The following is a 14,658-nucleotide window of genomic DNA, read 5'->3' as shown; positions in this document are numbered from 1 at the left end:
TCGACAAATTGTTTAGCGCAAATCAGGCACTGCGCATGAGAAACAAACTTTAGTTGGTACAGACATGGAGTTTTGATGTGGGTATGCAGAGCGACAAGTGGTGTAGGCCAATTGGAATATCTTGATTCAACGATGGCTAAATAGGTGCACTTGAATATTTTAAAAAGTAATTTGAAACAGAGGACCAAAAATCTTTTTTACGACCCAAAACACACAACCGAGATCGTAGAACTTTGGGTCTTGTACAGCGTTCCAAAACAGCTGAAAACACCTCACAGTCGCACGATTCCAATACTGTTGAGCATGTGTGGCATCTATTAGATAAAAGGATTCGATAGCATGTAATAACAAGTGATATCTTTCACTGAGACCTGGCGTAATCTATTCAGATCCACAAATGAATGGAAGTGCGTTGTGCGAAGTGCGGCCCATACCTATTGGAAATCTGGCATATTTCTGGTACATTTTATTAATATGCACACTTTGCACATCTCAAATTCCCGTCTCCCACTGTGAAATTCCAGGAAAAGTTTGAAAGTAGCATTCTGGCATGATTTTAAGCCATGCTATTCCAATGGGCTTCTATTACAATGGGCTTCCAGGTCTAAGTGGGACCTCTCTACACACTTATGGAGAGTAGCAACCACCGTAACAGAAGCCTTACTAATCTACTACAATATTTAATCGGATCTTCCACTAAGACTTAGCCTAATCTTTTCATATACATAAATGCATGGAACCTTGGAAACTGGAATGCGTTCTACGAAGTCCGGTCTATTTTTATTGGAAATGTTAAATGGTATTTGTCTGCCTTTCAGCACTACAGATCGTAGCGATAACGTAATGCGGCGCTCTAAAAATGGCAGTTTTTTAGCCTTATAGTCTAGAACCTTGTTTGAATTCCCCTCAGAACCCTTTTACTATATTTTGTGAACTTTTAATCCGTATACTGCATTCAACGAGTGCTCACCAGATTAGTACAATTCTTCTATCATTCTCCACAACAAGTGAAAGCAAGATATAGAGGGTCTTACTTAAATTCGATTTTCCAAGTCATCTCATTATACCATTTCCTCATTTAGCATTTTCCGGAACATAGAGGCATTCGCGGAGTTAGGAGAGACTAATGATGTGATGTCGACGAGGAAGTTGTAGGTATATTAGACATACTTTGGTTAATTTTTAGTTAATCGTAAATGTAGCAGATTTAGTGAAGTCCTAAAACATTGCGGCCAACAAAATTTTATTTTTAATTTTTTTATTTATTTATAAAATATTTTCTATTTGTTTTAAAAGTTAACGCAGAATTTTTGGTTGTTTTATTTACAAGTTACAGCAATTACTTCCATTATATAAAAATTTAAATGATCAAACGCGATATTTTCTTTGCTTTTATAACTTAAAAATGTAATGCAGAAATAAATAAATAAAATATGTCTTCACTTATAAATTCTTATTCAGCTTAAAAATATAATGTTTTTAACATGAACACAGATTTTACAAGTTATTGTATATATGCAATAAAAATGCATATATTTGTTGTGAAACTAATATTTGTCCTTAATTTTTTAATCAAAACTAAAACACAGGTTTAGTAGAAATGAAGCGGTCGTGAAAGTAAGTGCAACTATCGCCACAATCGCATTTAGCCAAAAAACCAGCATAGCACTTCCATTCCACGTTGCATTAATGTTCTCAGTACATCTCTAATTAGATGAGACATTTTGCTTTGTATACTTTCCCGATTTCCAAAGCTCTTTATAATATTAGCTGATATGCAGATCAGTTCCCATGGCACAATATTTTCTTTAATTTACATTTTAATTTTTTTCTCAACTCAAGTTTCAGATTAAAAATAGTATTAAATTTAATTATGCCAAGAAAGGAAACTACTAACGATTTCAAAAAAATCTTAACTAAAATACAATTTTCTATACACACACAATAAATTAGTGCATGCTATTAGCTCACTACATGCAAAATTCTTTTTATGAACACTTTCACAGACAGGCTCATTCTCATTTTAGTGGTGATTTTCCTCCCCCTCCGATTATACAATCATCACCAAGGTCGCACACATTATAGGCTCTTTCATGTGTTTCCATTTTTAGATGTATGTGCGTATTTGTTTTCGACGATTGAAGTGACAGACCAATAAACTTTTGCCTTCATTCATACCCAACACTCGAATCCGACATTTACTTCCGTATGCTGTATATTTGGGTTATTGCTTCCAGATTTAGAGCTCTACCAGACAAAGATGCCTTATATGAAGCTGATTTGGTCTTCAGCTAACTTTTGTGATAGGCAGAATTATAAATGCACTCACTGAGAGGTATTTGCATACTAAGACAACTTATTTAATACACATAACAGCCAATTCAATAATTGCAAGAGCATAATCCACTACCGGGAAGAAGTTTACTTTTAGGCGCTTTAATCAAAAGCGTCAACTTCACGCAAGCTGGTTACATTAACACACATTGCCACTTTGCACAACACTATGCGACGACCGCTTTCACATCAATTTGGTTTCCCGTCAATTGACGAATTTCGAACTTTACAGCGCTTTCAATAGTGCCCCGTATGCCCGTATCTATCTACATACGGGTATGTAAGTACAAACATGCACATCGATATGTGTCAAATGTCAATGTCAAATAACAAATTTAATTTGCAAGCCAAAACAATTTTTTGTAGAGTGTTTATACATGCATGCAAATATACAATTCTTTTTGTCATTTCACTATTTAAATCTGCTTAACTTATTTTACGAGTATTTACCACCACCGACGACCGATGAGTGTGTCGTGCTGCCGCTCCACAGGAACTTTTTGACAGTAATGACTTTAAAAACGCGTTCGCCACCAACGCCAGTAAAATACAATTTAACGCGCTATTGTCTGCAAGTTTCTTTGCATGTATGTATGTATAGGTAGATGTGGATGGTTGTCAGCGTGAGCAGAGCTCGCTTAGGTTATTGTTGTTGTCATCTATAAAATGCTTTTACCGCACAAGTGTTTGTAATTTTTTCTGTTAGTATTTGTGAGCTTACTTGTTCGTGTGCATACTTGTATCCTCTTCTCGTGGCTGCTTGCTGCGCACACTCATTGTGCAGAGGCAACACAGTTTGCTCTGAGCATTTTGGGAGGCCGGTATCAGCTGTTTGCAGATAATTGCAGTGAAATTGTGAGAACTACTGCTGCTATTGGGCTCTCCTAATGTGGGTTAAAATTAAACGTCAAAGCTGCCAGTTTATTAGAAAGGCAAAAAATGGCCGGAAAAAGAATAAAAATATGGGCAAAATCTTTGCAGGGAGGGAGACGTTTGTAAACATGGCAACAACTGCTTATCTGGAAGCTGCATCGAAGATTTTAGGACAATTTTAGGAAAGGTGAAATGTTATTAAAAAAAAATATTTTCAAACATATGCAATCCACATGTCATTCAAAGGAGAATCTATTAAAGGTGATGTCGGTAAATCAGCTAATTTGTCTTTTTTCTTTCTCCGTATCCATGTGGATGTCAGCCCAGAACAAAACAAGGAAATTTCATACTTTCGTTTAACAATCAAACGTACAAACGTACATTGTTGTTGAGCTAGTGCCTTGAGTTAACCCTTCCAAAAATTTCAAAGTTTTCCCAAAAAAATTTATTGAATAAAGTCTAAAAAAATATCTTATTGTTTTTTCAACCTATAAATGCATATGCAGAGAACGTTAATGAATAGAGAAGTCTTAATGACTGGAAAGTGTTCATTTTCGAGGGGTACTCGTCTCGCGAAGACAATTCACCACTGACACATTTTTCAACAAAAATTAACAGGAAGGGGCTGAATTATGTAAATTTAACAGCAGTCGATAAGAATTTCTTGGTGATTAGAAGCAAAGAATGTTAGGTAGCTTTTTAATATGACCTATATATTTGAATTTCTCCAAATCATCCAAATTATGTACATATGTTATGTCTGTCTGTCTGTCTGGTGTCTGTAAAACTTTGTTGAATTACCTTCAACTGAATCAAAATCCCTATAGCAAACGCTTCATTACCAGGCGCACAGGAAGATGGCATATGCAAATGTAAATTTGTGAATTTATATACATTTGTGAATTTATATACATTTGCGCATATGTATATGCTGTGTGTATGTGTGCTCACCAGCCACAGCTCAAGATAAAACGGTAAAACTTCGCAAGAAATCCAGCGCGCACTCATGGCGCAGCGCACATTCATTGGCACAGCATTGTATGTACAGTAAGCTTGAAATGTTACAGGCATCTTCAAATGCTCTGATTTCAGAGTAAGTTTCTAGCTGCAGATATATGCATATGTTTTGTGCACTTTTTATCAATTGAAAAACTACATACGTAAAGTAATCTACTAATTAACTATTTGCCTACTATCAGTTAACATAAAATAATTGTTTCCAAATTTTATCTTAGTATTAAAATGTCCGAATCAGACCTTTTTTTTAAGCTACTTGTTTTCTTCTGCAACTTACTGTATGCTCATGCGCGCACTTGACGCACAGCAGCTGCGGCTGTCGAGCATTTAGAAAGACATATTTACATACATATATTTTTGCATACATATGTACGATGCCGCGGGCACTCGACTTGACAAAAATTGAAGATTTATCAAATATTGGCAAATAATTCTACGCGAAATATTCCAATATTGACTATTTTCGAATTGTCGAGAAAATTGGCATATGGGCGGCTCGTTTTATGAATGAAATTTCTTGCTCTTAGAACTATGAGCTCGAATTTATCAATGAATTTTTTGATGATGAGTTTTTGTTGCACAGTACAATAGTTGAAACTGTTCGGCGCCGCCGCGACTGTTCAGCGCTATGGCAACTAGAATGATGGCCGCTACGCCTGCGTCTATGACTGCATTTTGTTCTTGTAGTCGCTAGGCATAGAATTTTAGCTTTGAACGACATACGCATTTTGAGCAATAAAGCGAGTGCCCTGTGAATGCGGTTGTATGTACATGCATATGTGTATATTAATAAGCATTGTTTTGCTTGAATTCAATTCACATATTTATATTTGCATATGCCATCTTCCTGTGTGCCTGGTAATGAAGTGTTTTGTATGTATCTATGTAGATAGATATAGTTAGGGATCAAGTGTGCATATACGCACATGCACATGCGTCGATGCATATGCAGAAGAAGTTGTTTTAGCATTTGCAGGAATTCGATATTTCCCTAATTATTGCATGAAATATGATAAGGCGATGCTCGTGAGGTAGGTCATGTTGCTTCAGTGCGTGTGCAGATACATTTGTAACACTATAAGAATTGAAGATGCAATTGAACTTTTGCACAAATATAACTATCATGATATATGTATATATACATATATATTCATCAATATACCAATATGCTCTTTGAATTTTTGTCTAAAATTAATTTCGACTCGAAAAATTAGTAAAAATTTTCATCAAATTTACTAAAACGCACACAACAAAATGTGAGCATTAAAGTTACTTTGATTTTAAATGTTGGATTTTAAAATATTTATTTGGTTGTATTTGTTTGAAAATATAAATTGAATAAATTTTCGTTTACCAAGGGAACATAAAAATGCACAAGACAAAATGCCTTGCAAAATGCCGTCGGCATTCGTCAATTTGATTTCATACAGAAACCAAAAACTGAGCAGAGCCAATGTACTTGTACATAATTCACTGTAATCAGCTCTGTTAAGAACTTCCCCGCTGTCGAGTTAAGCGAGGTGAAATAGTGTTCGCGGTTTCACTTCATTTTTGACAATTCACACTATTCGTAGCTCGTGAGAATTCTCTATATTTAACGTTCTCTGGCATATGTTTTATTTTTCAATATCACTACATATTATAAAACAAAGTCTCTTTTTCTGTCCCTATGTCTCCGTATACGCTTAAATCTTTAAAACTACGCAACGGATTTTGATGCGGTTTTTTTTAAAGATAGATTGATTGAAGAGGAAGGTTTATATCTATATAATGTGAAGAAATATATAAAGGGGGCGTGGCAATCGGTCAAAATGTGGCAAAAAAACATGATTTTTTTGTTTTCAAGGCCATAAATCATAAACGAATGAACCAATTAAAATGAAACTTTCTTGAAGTTTAAATTTGAAATATTTACTTTCGTTCTGCATCAAAAAAAATAATTGATTTATTTGTTATTTAACCAAAATTGTTTAAACAAAAGCAGCTCTTTTTCCAAAAAAGCTGTTTGTGTGTGTGTTCGCTGTCAACCGAATGGAACAACAGGCGTTAAGCGATAATCTCACCACACCTCATTAATGTTGAATTACATCGTATGGTGACGTATGTATGTATGTATTTACGAATCGCTCGCATTATTTCATTTCGGACATATGTACATATGTATCTATGTATGTACTGAATTCCATGTAATTATATGTACATACAATTTTACAGCGAAATAAAACGCTATTTTCAGGTTCTATATTAGTAAATCGCACATAATTAAAATACAGTTTTTGAATAGTTTTTATTGATTCGGAGCGCGTTTAGTTTGCTATCAATTCCATACAATAACATTTTTTGTCATTTACTTTTTACGACAACTAATAGCTTATTTTCGAAGCGATTTCAACAAATGGGTACAACATTAATCCTTATCCAATTAAATACCTTAAATACATTGTTGTTTTCATATAGATCTATGTATATATATGGCTCTTTACAGCATATAATTAAAAACAATATTTTTCAAGATATTACAACAGTAATTAGTAATTGAGATCTACCGGAAAAATTGCGTTAGCTGTTGCGTCATCCGGCATTGCCGCTACTCTTTTGGAAAGAGTCTTTTGGAAAGAGGCCGAACCACACACTCTACAATGAAGCACGCGCTGAAAATCGCCACCGATGATGATAACAGCGTCTGTAGTGTTTCTAGACAGAGCAATACAGGAAAATTGATGCGTGACTGCTCATTAATAGTCTGGGACGAAGCTACCATGTCAAACAAGACGTCTGTGGAAGCACTGGATGGGACAATGCGCGATTTGCGCAACAAAAATGCACCTATGGGTGGATGTACAATTCTGTTCTCAGGAGATTTCCGTCAAATCCTACCAGTTGTGACTCGAGGAACACGTGCTGACGAAATAAATGCTTCGCTAAAAAGATCCCACCTTTAGTCGTATGTCAATAAATTAGAGCTTAAAACTAATATGAGGATTTCGTCATCTTCACGTGAGAACAGGCTATTTCCAGAGATGCTGCTAAAAGTTGGCAATGGAGAATTAACACAAAGTGAGGGAAGGATTAACCTAGAAAACCTTTGTGTTTTGTTAGACAACATCCAAGAGTTAGTCAACAATGTCTATCCTGACATTGATAACATAAGTTATTAGACAATATCTTGGTTTAAAGAAAGAGTTATTCTGTCACCAACTAACGATCAAGTAGATAAAGTAAATAACTTGATTATTTCAAAGATTGATGCGCCGACGAAAATATACTACTCGGTCGATACTGTTCTCGATTTCGAAGAAGCTGTTCAATTTCCTACAGAATTTCTAAATTCTTTGAAACCGTTTGGACTCCCTCCTCACAAAATGGAGCTGAAAATAGGTTGTCCTGTTATTTTATTAAGAAACCTAAGTCCACCTAAACTTTGCAATGGTACGCGTTTGATGGTAAAATTACTGAAAACTGTCATAACAGAGTGCACAATACTCACAGGATGTGGTACCGGAGAAGATGTATTGATTCCCCGAATCCCTCTGATACCATCGGATCTACCATTCCAATTTAAACGCTTACAATTTCCGGTAAAGACATCTTTTGCAATGACCATTAATAAATCTCAGGGTTAAACCTTCAACATTGCAGGCTTAGATTTGAGTGTTGACTGTCTTTCACATGGCCAACTGTATGTCGCTCTTTCAAGAGTAACCTCTAGAGAAAACATGTTTGTATTGTGTAATGACAAGAAGGCTATGAACGTTGTATATAAAGACATTCTGTAATATAGTAATTGTTGTAAAAATAAAATAAATACATATGTAAAAATGCAAAAAGTTAATATGCAAAAATGTAGGGTATGAATTTAGATATCCCAAAGATAGCAGGAAATCTTCATGCTGTAAAGAAAGGAGAATTGTTTTACTCCAAATTTAACGCGTGCGGGCCACGGGCAATAATGAATAAGCCAAAACTACTGGATCGATTTTAATCATTTTTTCAGTGAGTGACATAGGGTATATATTTTGTACCCGTGCGAAGCTGGGCGGGTTGCTAGTAAATATATAAAAATTGATCTGTTAATTTGGAGGAGAAAAAACAAACGTTTAAAAAAAATCTATTCGTTAATTTAAATTACCACTGTTTTTCTTTTCTTTTTTTTAATAAGCTTACTTAAGGGTACAAATCAGTACCTAGCATATTTTATCAGTATCTGGCACACTTTGGGCATCACATAGTCCCCCACTGTGGAATTTAAGAAAGAGTTTCAAAGTAGCATGTCTTCCAAGCAAGCTATCACAGTGGGCTACTAGATCTAACCAAGACCCCTCTACACCTTTGTGAAGAGTAGTAACCACCGTATTCGAATCTATACTAATATTTCGGCAAATCTGATCGGATCTTCCACTGGGACTTTACATAATCCATTCAGATCCACAAACGAATGGAAGTGCGTTCTACGAAATGCGGAACATTCTTATTGGAATGTTTAAACCGAATTTTCTTACATCCGTCTTTCGTCTCTACAGATCCTAACGATAACATAATGTGGTGCCCCAAAACTGCCAGCTTTTTAGCCTCATAGTCTAGACCCTGCCTCGAATTCATTTCAGAAGCTTTTATTGCATTTTGTGAGCAAATAATCCATATACTGCATTTATCCCGAAGCCAGGATAGACTAATGACATACAACATACTTGAGCACCCTTTGGTTTAATCGCAGCAGACTGAAAGTCCTAATCTCAGCTTAGTTGCGTACATAGGCGAGTTTGGAAAGAACGGCTACTATCATTCTTTTCAGCTTTGCTGCCATGTAAATTAAATACATTTTCGCTTGAAAAACATTGCAGAATCACTGCTTGCAATTTCAAACTCTATTGCTTGACGGGTTACTCCCATCCCTAATAATATAAGCTTTTAATCTGACTTCTACTAAACGATATTTTTTACATCTAAAAGAATAGCATCATACGTGTATACGCAGATTTAAAGAGCGTAAAGTGGAATTGTCTCTATTTTCTGCATTTTATTACATCTGGCCACTTTATTTTTGGTGCTGCAAAATTATTTGAAGAGCCGATTTCTCTTCAAAGTCATTCGTGAGCTCTCACAAAACCAACCGAATTCAAACGAACGAATCTGCAATTAATGCGTATGCCAATATAATACATTTGAAGTAGTCATATAAATAATATCAGCGCATTTATTGTGCCTCAGTAGCATAAATTATTTTGAAATACAATAAATAAAGTGCAATGCAAATTCAAAAGAAGAAACTTTTCAAGTCGTTTTTGTCACTTACCCGCTCTTATGTGACAAAAATATATTCTTCCGAATATTGGAGAAATTTTAAAATATTTAATTACTAAAACTTTCATATTTTAGAAATTTTAAATAAAAAATTCTGAATCATCAAGTCAAAAAATTTAAACATTTCATACATTCTTATGAACCTATCCATATTTCCTGAAATTTTACCTCACGTGAGTGTGTATTCATTTTTGCCTTTAGTTGCAACCCATATTTTCCTAGAAAACTGAGCATTTGCAGCGCGGAAGTTATCCCTCTTCAAGGTAAATGTAGTCCAGGAATCAAAACGCATAGTCGCATTACTTCTAAAGCATCAACTTACGCGGGAAAATGTGCGGCCCACCCAGGAACATGAAGTCTTTTACAATTTGTACGTATGTGTAGCATGCACGTTCCTCATACGCCCTGTTGGATCAACCCACAGGTGGAATGATATGGGAAGCAACCACACAATTTTTCCTACTTTGACTTTAATCTTTTATCATTTCGCTCTCTTCGCATGGCTCTCTCGGCGAATAACATGCTTTTAGTTCCAGCGTAAACGGCTTAAAGGTGGCAACAACAACAATGCATAAATGATACAGTGAGCAGAGTACCATCAACAGTGTTCCTGCAACTGAGACTTGCAATGCTCGTTGTATAATTGAGCATACGTCAATTTTCGTAAGGGGGTGAATTGGGGTGACGATTTAGCTGGCGCTTAAAGTTCAGTTATGAGCGCGGTCAAGGCCAATCAAGGCCACATATATGTATATGTGCACTGGGTAGCGCAAATACTTGCGCAGGTATGCGTTGAAGCATTTTTGTTGTGTGACAAAAAATTTGTTGGTGTGTATATCCGAATAAGTATATGTGCATGTATCTCTGCAAATAATGCAACATCGGCGAGGTGTTTTCAGCGGGTAGATATGCATATGATTGTATTGTACAAATGAATGTTTGTTTTTTGTGCGTGTGTGCATGTGTTTATTTTTAGTTATGAATATTTGTTGGGATGTATGGGAAAGGGATAACTAATCTATAGTCAAATGTGCTAGTTGCAAACTACTTCACAACTGGTTTGAATAGTAGTTGCTACTAGTCAAGTAACCGTCTTTGCTCCGTACAAGCAACTGCTAGTATAGCGTAGTGTTAAAGCGAGATATAAATTGTTAGATTTCAATCAGAAATGTACCAGTCTCATACTGGTTCAAAAAATACTAGTCCAATTATGGACCAAATCCACACATTTGAGATTAAAAATTTAAATAAAAATAAATATTACACAATTCTATTTAACAGCCTGCGATTTGCTAATAATATTAGCCTTACTTTTCGAAGTATTGATAGGAATGAAAATTAAATACATACTACTGTGGGCAAAAAGTAAGGTGAATTTGGTTGTAAAATGAAAAATCTTTATTTATTCTTCTAAATCAATTTCATCCCCTTCAAAATAATCCCCTCTCGATGAAATACACTTATGCCAACGATTTTTCCAATCCCCGATACATGCCAAATAGTTCATTTCTGGTATAGCCATCAGCACCTTCTTCGATTCAGCTTTTATCTCCTCAATCGACTCGAAACGCGTTCCCCGGAGTGGTCTTTTGAGTTTTGGGAATAGCCAGAAGTCACACGGAGCCAAATCAGGCGAATACGGTGGTTGCGGAACGATATGCGTGGAATTTGATGCAAAAACCAAGAGTTGTTGGCCCATAATTCTGGTCTTTTTAGACGAATTGCCTCACGTAAACGACGCATAACGCTTAAATAATATTCCTTATTAACAGTTTGGCCAGGTGGAAGGAACTCATAGTGCACCAAACCACGAAAATCGAAAGAAACTGTCATCATGACCTTTATTTTTGAACGACTTTGACGTGCTCTTTTCTCTGGCCTCGCCTTTAGCACGATATTTGCTTGATTGGTCGATTGTTTCAGGGTCGTAAGCATAAATCCATGTCTCATCTCTCGTAATGGTGCATTTGAGCTTGTCCTGAATGTCTGAAAGTATTGTTTCACACACATCAACGCGACGACTTTTTTCCAAGAAATTGAGAGTTTTCGGTACCAAACGAGATTTGACTTTTCGTAGTCCCAAATGGTCTTTCAAAATGATTTTCACAGATCCGTCTGATATTCCGATCATATCAGTAAGGTCTTTAACAGTCAACCGACGATTTTTGAGCATTAACTCATTCACTTGGTCAACTGTTGACGTCGATGGTCGTCCGGAGCGCTCCAAGCCATCAACACGTTCCCGACCCCTTTTGAAGTCTTTGTACCACTTATAAACATTTTTCTGTGACATGGTCGAATCACCAAATGCCTTCTGCAACATGCTAAACGTTTCCGCAACCGAAATTTCATTCCGCAAACAAAATTGGATGGCACTTCTCTGCTCAATCCAATCAGACATTGTAAAAATCGAAAAATGCACTCTTGGTCGTTTGGTAAACACACGCGTAAATATATTACTGATAATGACATTCACATGAAAGTTGGCGCAGATGTTATTAACAGTGTTGCCAACTCATGAAAAAAATAACTAGAGTGACATTTTAATCCCGCGAAGTTTGACAAATACATTCACCTTACTTTTTGCCCACAGTAGTAAATCAATATTTCCAAATTAGTAAGTATCATTTCAAAAATTAAATAAAAGAGTTTTTCATTATATGGAAGAGTAAAAGATTTCAAGTAGAGGAATAATATTCTTGTTTCAGAAATACACCAGTGTCATACAAATACACCAAAACCATACATTTGAGATTAAAAGGATAAATAAAAATAAATGTTACACAATTTTATTTAGCAGCCTCAGATTTGCTAATAATTTTGGTTTTAAATATAATAGCTTTTTTTACTAAAAAAGTTATTTCGTAAGAAAAATCTTTATTTTGACCTTTATTCTATCCATTGCTTATCTTCTTGCATGCAGCAGCTGTCTACTGTACAAGTGTAAAAGAAGGATTGACATACGACGCCATTTGCAAAAATTATAAATCTTCCGATAGGGTGATTAATTTTGCGCCACCTTGTCTATAATTGAATGTGTACACTATTTAATGACTTGCATCATAAACAAATGAAAGCTAATTAAAAATCCGACATGCATAAATCGTCTTACAACCTGCCCTTTTTTGGACTAGTTCGATTTGAGTCAGAAGATTCTTGTTGTTGACAAATATTTTTTTTCTGACTAGTTTGGTCTACTTATCTGGCTTAATTTGTTGTTTTTGTTTTTGCTACTTTTCGAATTTTTCTCCACATTTGTTCATGCGATTTTGTGTTGTTGTGTGTGGCAAAGATTATAAAGTATAGGTTTTGTTCCTATTTTTTTGTTTTTTGCTAATTCAAAAGCTCTTGCTTTCGGGATTAACTGGCTTTTTGGTTTCCGTGTTTGCTTACCAAATACTTATTAACGAAACCAATGGTGTGGATAAATAGTTATCACATTTTAAACATACTTTTGAAATTCTTTTGCTTGCTGGCAGTTTTTTTATTTTCTCCATATAAAATATGCTCGACGGTTTTTTATATGGAAGAAAAGTCAGCAAAAAAACAAAAAAAAACATTAACCACCTACTTGAAATCTTTCTAAAAATTCAGATTTAAAAGTTTGAAATTGTGATAAAAGTTTGTTGCATTTTTCCTTTTAATTTCCACAAAGTTTACAACTTTGACTTATATTTGGTTTTTCGAATGAACTATGTTTTCTCAAAAAAAAAATTTTAAATTACATTAGAAAGAAAAAAATTGTCAAAACTTGCCGGCGAGTCACAGGCTATAGTTATTTAACGCACTGTAGAACTACATAAAATCCGAGGCTTGAGCATAAAAAATTGGCGAAATGCTCATTTTATCCACTGATTATGACCAAAAAGAATAGCTTTTATTAATTATGCGGAAGTAGCAAAACACCAAATATATTTAAGTGGAACGGACAGGCTTTGCTGTTACTTTAGGTTAGTTCTGAATTGTGATTAGAAGAAGGGTTAAAAGCAAAGGAAGTTTACGAACGCATGTTAAAAGTGTATAAGGCCATTTCGCCATTTTTAAGTACAGCAAAGAGATGGGTTGCTGAATTTAAACGTAGTCGTACAAGCCTTGAAGACGATCCTCGTCAAGGACGGCCAAAAACAGCAACAATAACAGAAATCTTAGAAAAAATATAGGACATCGTAGTGGAAAATCGTCGAGTGACTGAAAGCGATTTAATAAGAGCCCTAGATATCTCATTGGGTAGTATAAGAAATCTTTTTACTGAAGTGCTGGGTTGCAGAAAGCTTTGTGAAACAAAAAATAAAACAATGAAACAAAAACACATTCGAATGCCACTTTCTGAGCCACATCTAAAGCGTTTTCAAAAGAATAAAGTGAATAAAATTTGTGCATTAAGTCATTACTATGGATGAGGTTTGGGCCCATCACCATGGTTTTAAAACAAAACAGGAGGCCAAAGAGTGGTGTGAACCTGGTTTTTCGGCTCCAAAACGAATTCGTGTCCAAAAATCGGCTAAGATGGTGTTAACATAAGTTTCTTGTGATGCGAAAGGAAATTTGTTTGTGAATTACATGTAAGCTGATAAAACAATAACTTCTGAATATTACTGTAACATTTAAGATCAGCTGAAGAAAAAAATCGTGAAAAAAATCCAGTTATCAAAATAAGAAAATTATTTTTTATCAGGACAATGCTCCGTGTCACAAGAGCATTTTGACATTGGCTAAAATCCAATGAATTGAAGCTCGCATTGTGTAAATATTAACCGTATTCACCAGATTTGGCCACTACCGACTTCCATCTGTTTCCAATCCTAAAAAAATGTATGCGTGGAAACCGTTTTTCTACAAAGATGAGGTCAGAACAGCTGTGGAAGCGTATTTTGCTGCCCTTCCAGATGCTCACTTCAGGGATGGAATTCATAAATTGAAATCTCGTTGGAACAAGTGTATTGATGCACAGGGAGACTATACTGAGTAATAAACATTATTTCAAACCATAAAATTCTGTTTATTGAACCGCTTAGTGCTACGGCAATCTTTACAAATAGGCAGGATTGGATCGGGGGGAAAACCGAAGCTTGCACCTTTGTCTTCACTGACGGTTCCAAGATGGAATCGGGAGTTGGAGCAGGGGTTTTCTCT

General features: G+C 35.4%; 1 protein-coding gene across 3 annotated transcripts in view; it reads right to left on the bottom strand.

Annotated features, from left to right (window-relative positions):
• Positions 1–14,658, bottom strand: part of LOC129243087 (anion exchange protein 3-like) — a 194,955-nt gene that overhangs the window by 58,783 nt on the left and 121,514 nt on the right. The window contains exon 1 of one of the 3 annotated variants that reach the window (XM_054880198.1): positions 2,785–2,818. The exons of the other annotated variants lie outside the window; for them this stretch is intronic. The gene's annotated coding sequence lies outside the window, so the exon portion shown is untranslated. Of the gene's footprint in view, positions 1–2,784; positions 2,819–14,658 lie in introns of those variants that run through there. 3 annotated transcript variants of the gene reach the window in all.

This window comes from Anastrepha obliqua, chromosome 3, assembly GCF_027943255.1.
Source record: "Anastrepha obliqua isolate idAnaObli1 chromosome 3, idAnaObli1_1.0, whole genome shotgun sequence".
Taxonomy (NCBI): domain Eukaryota; kingdom Metazoa; phylum Arthropoda; class Insecta; order Diptera; family Tephritidae; genus Anastrepha; species Anastrepha obliqua.
This window is presented reverse-complemented; position numbering and strand designations above follow the sequence as displayed.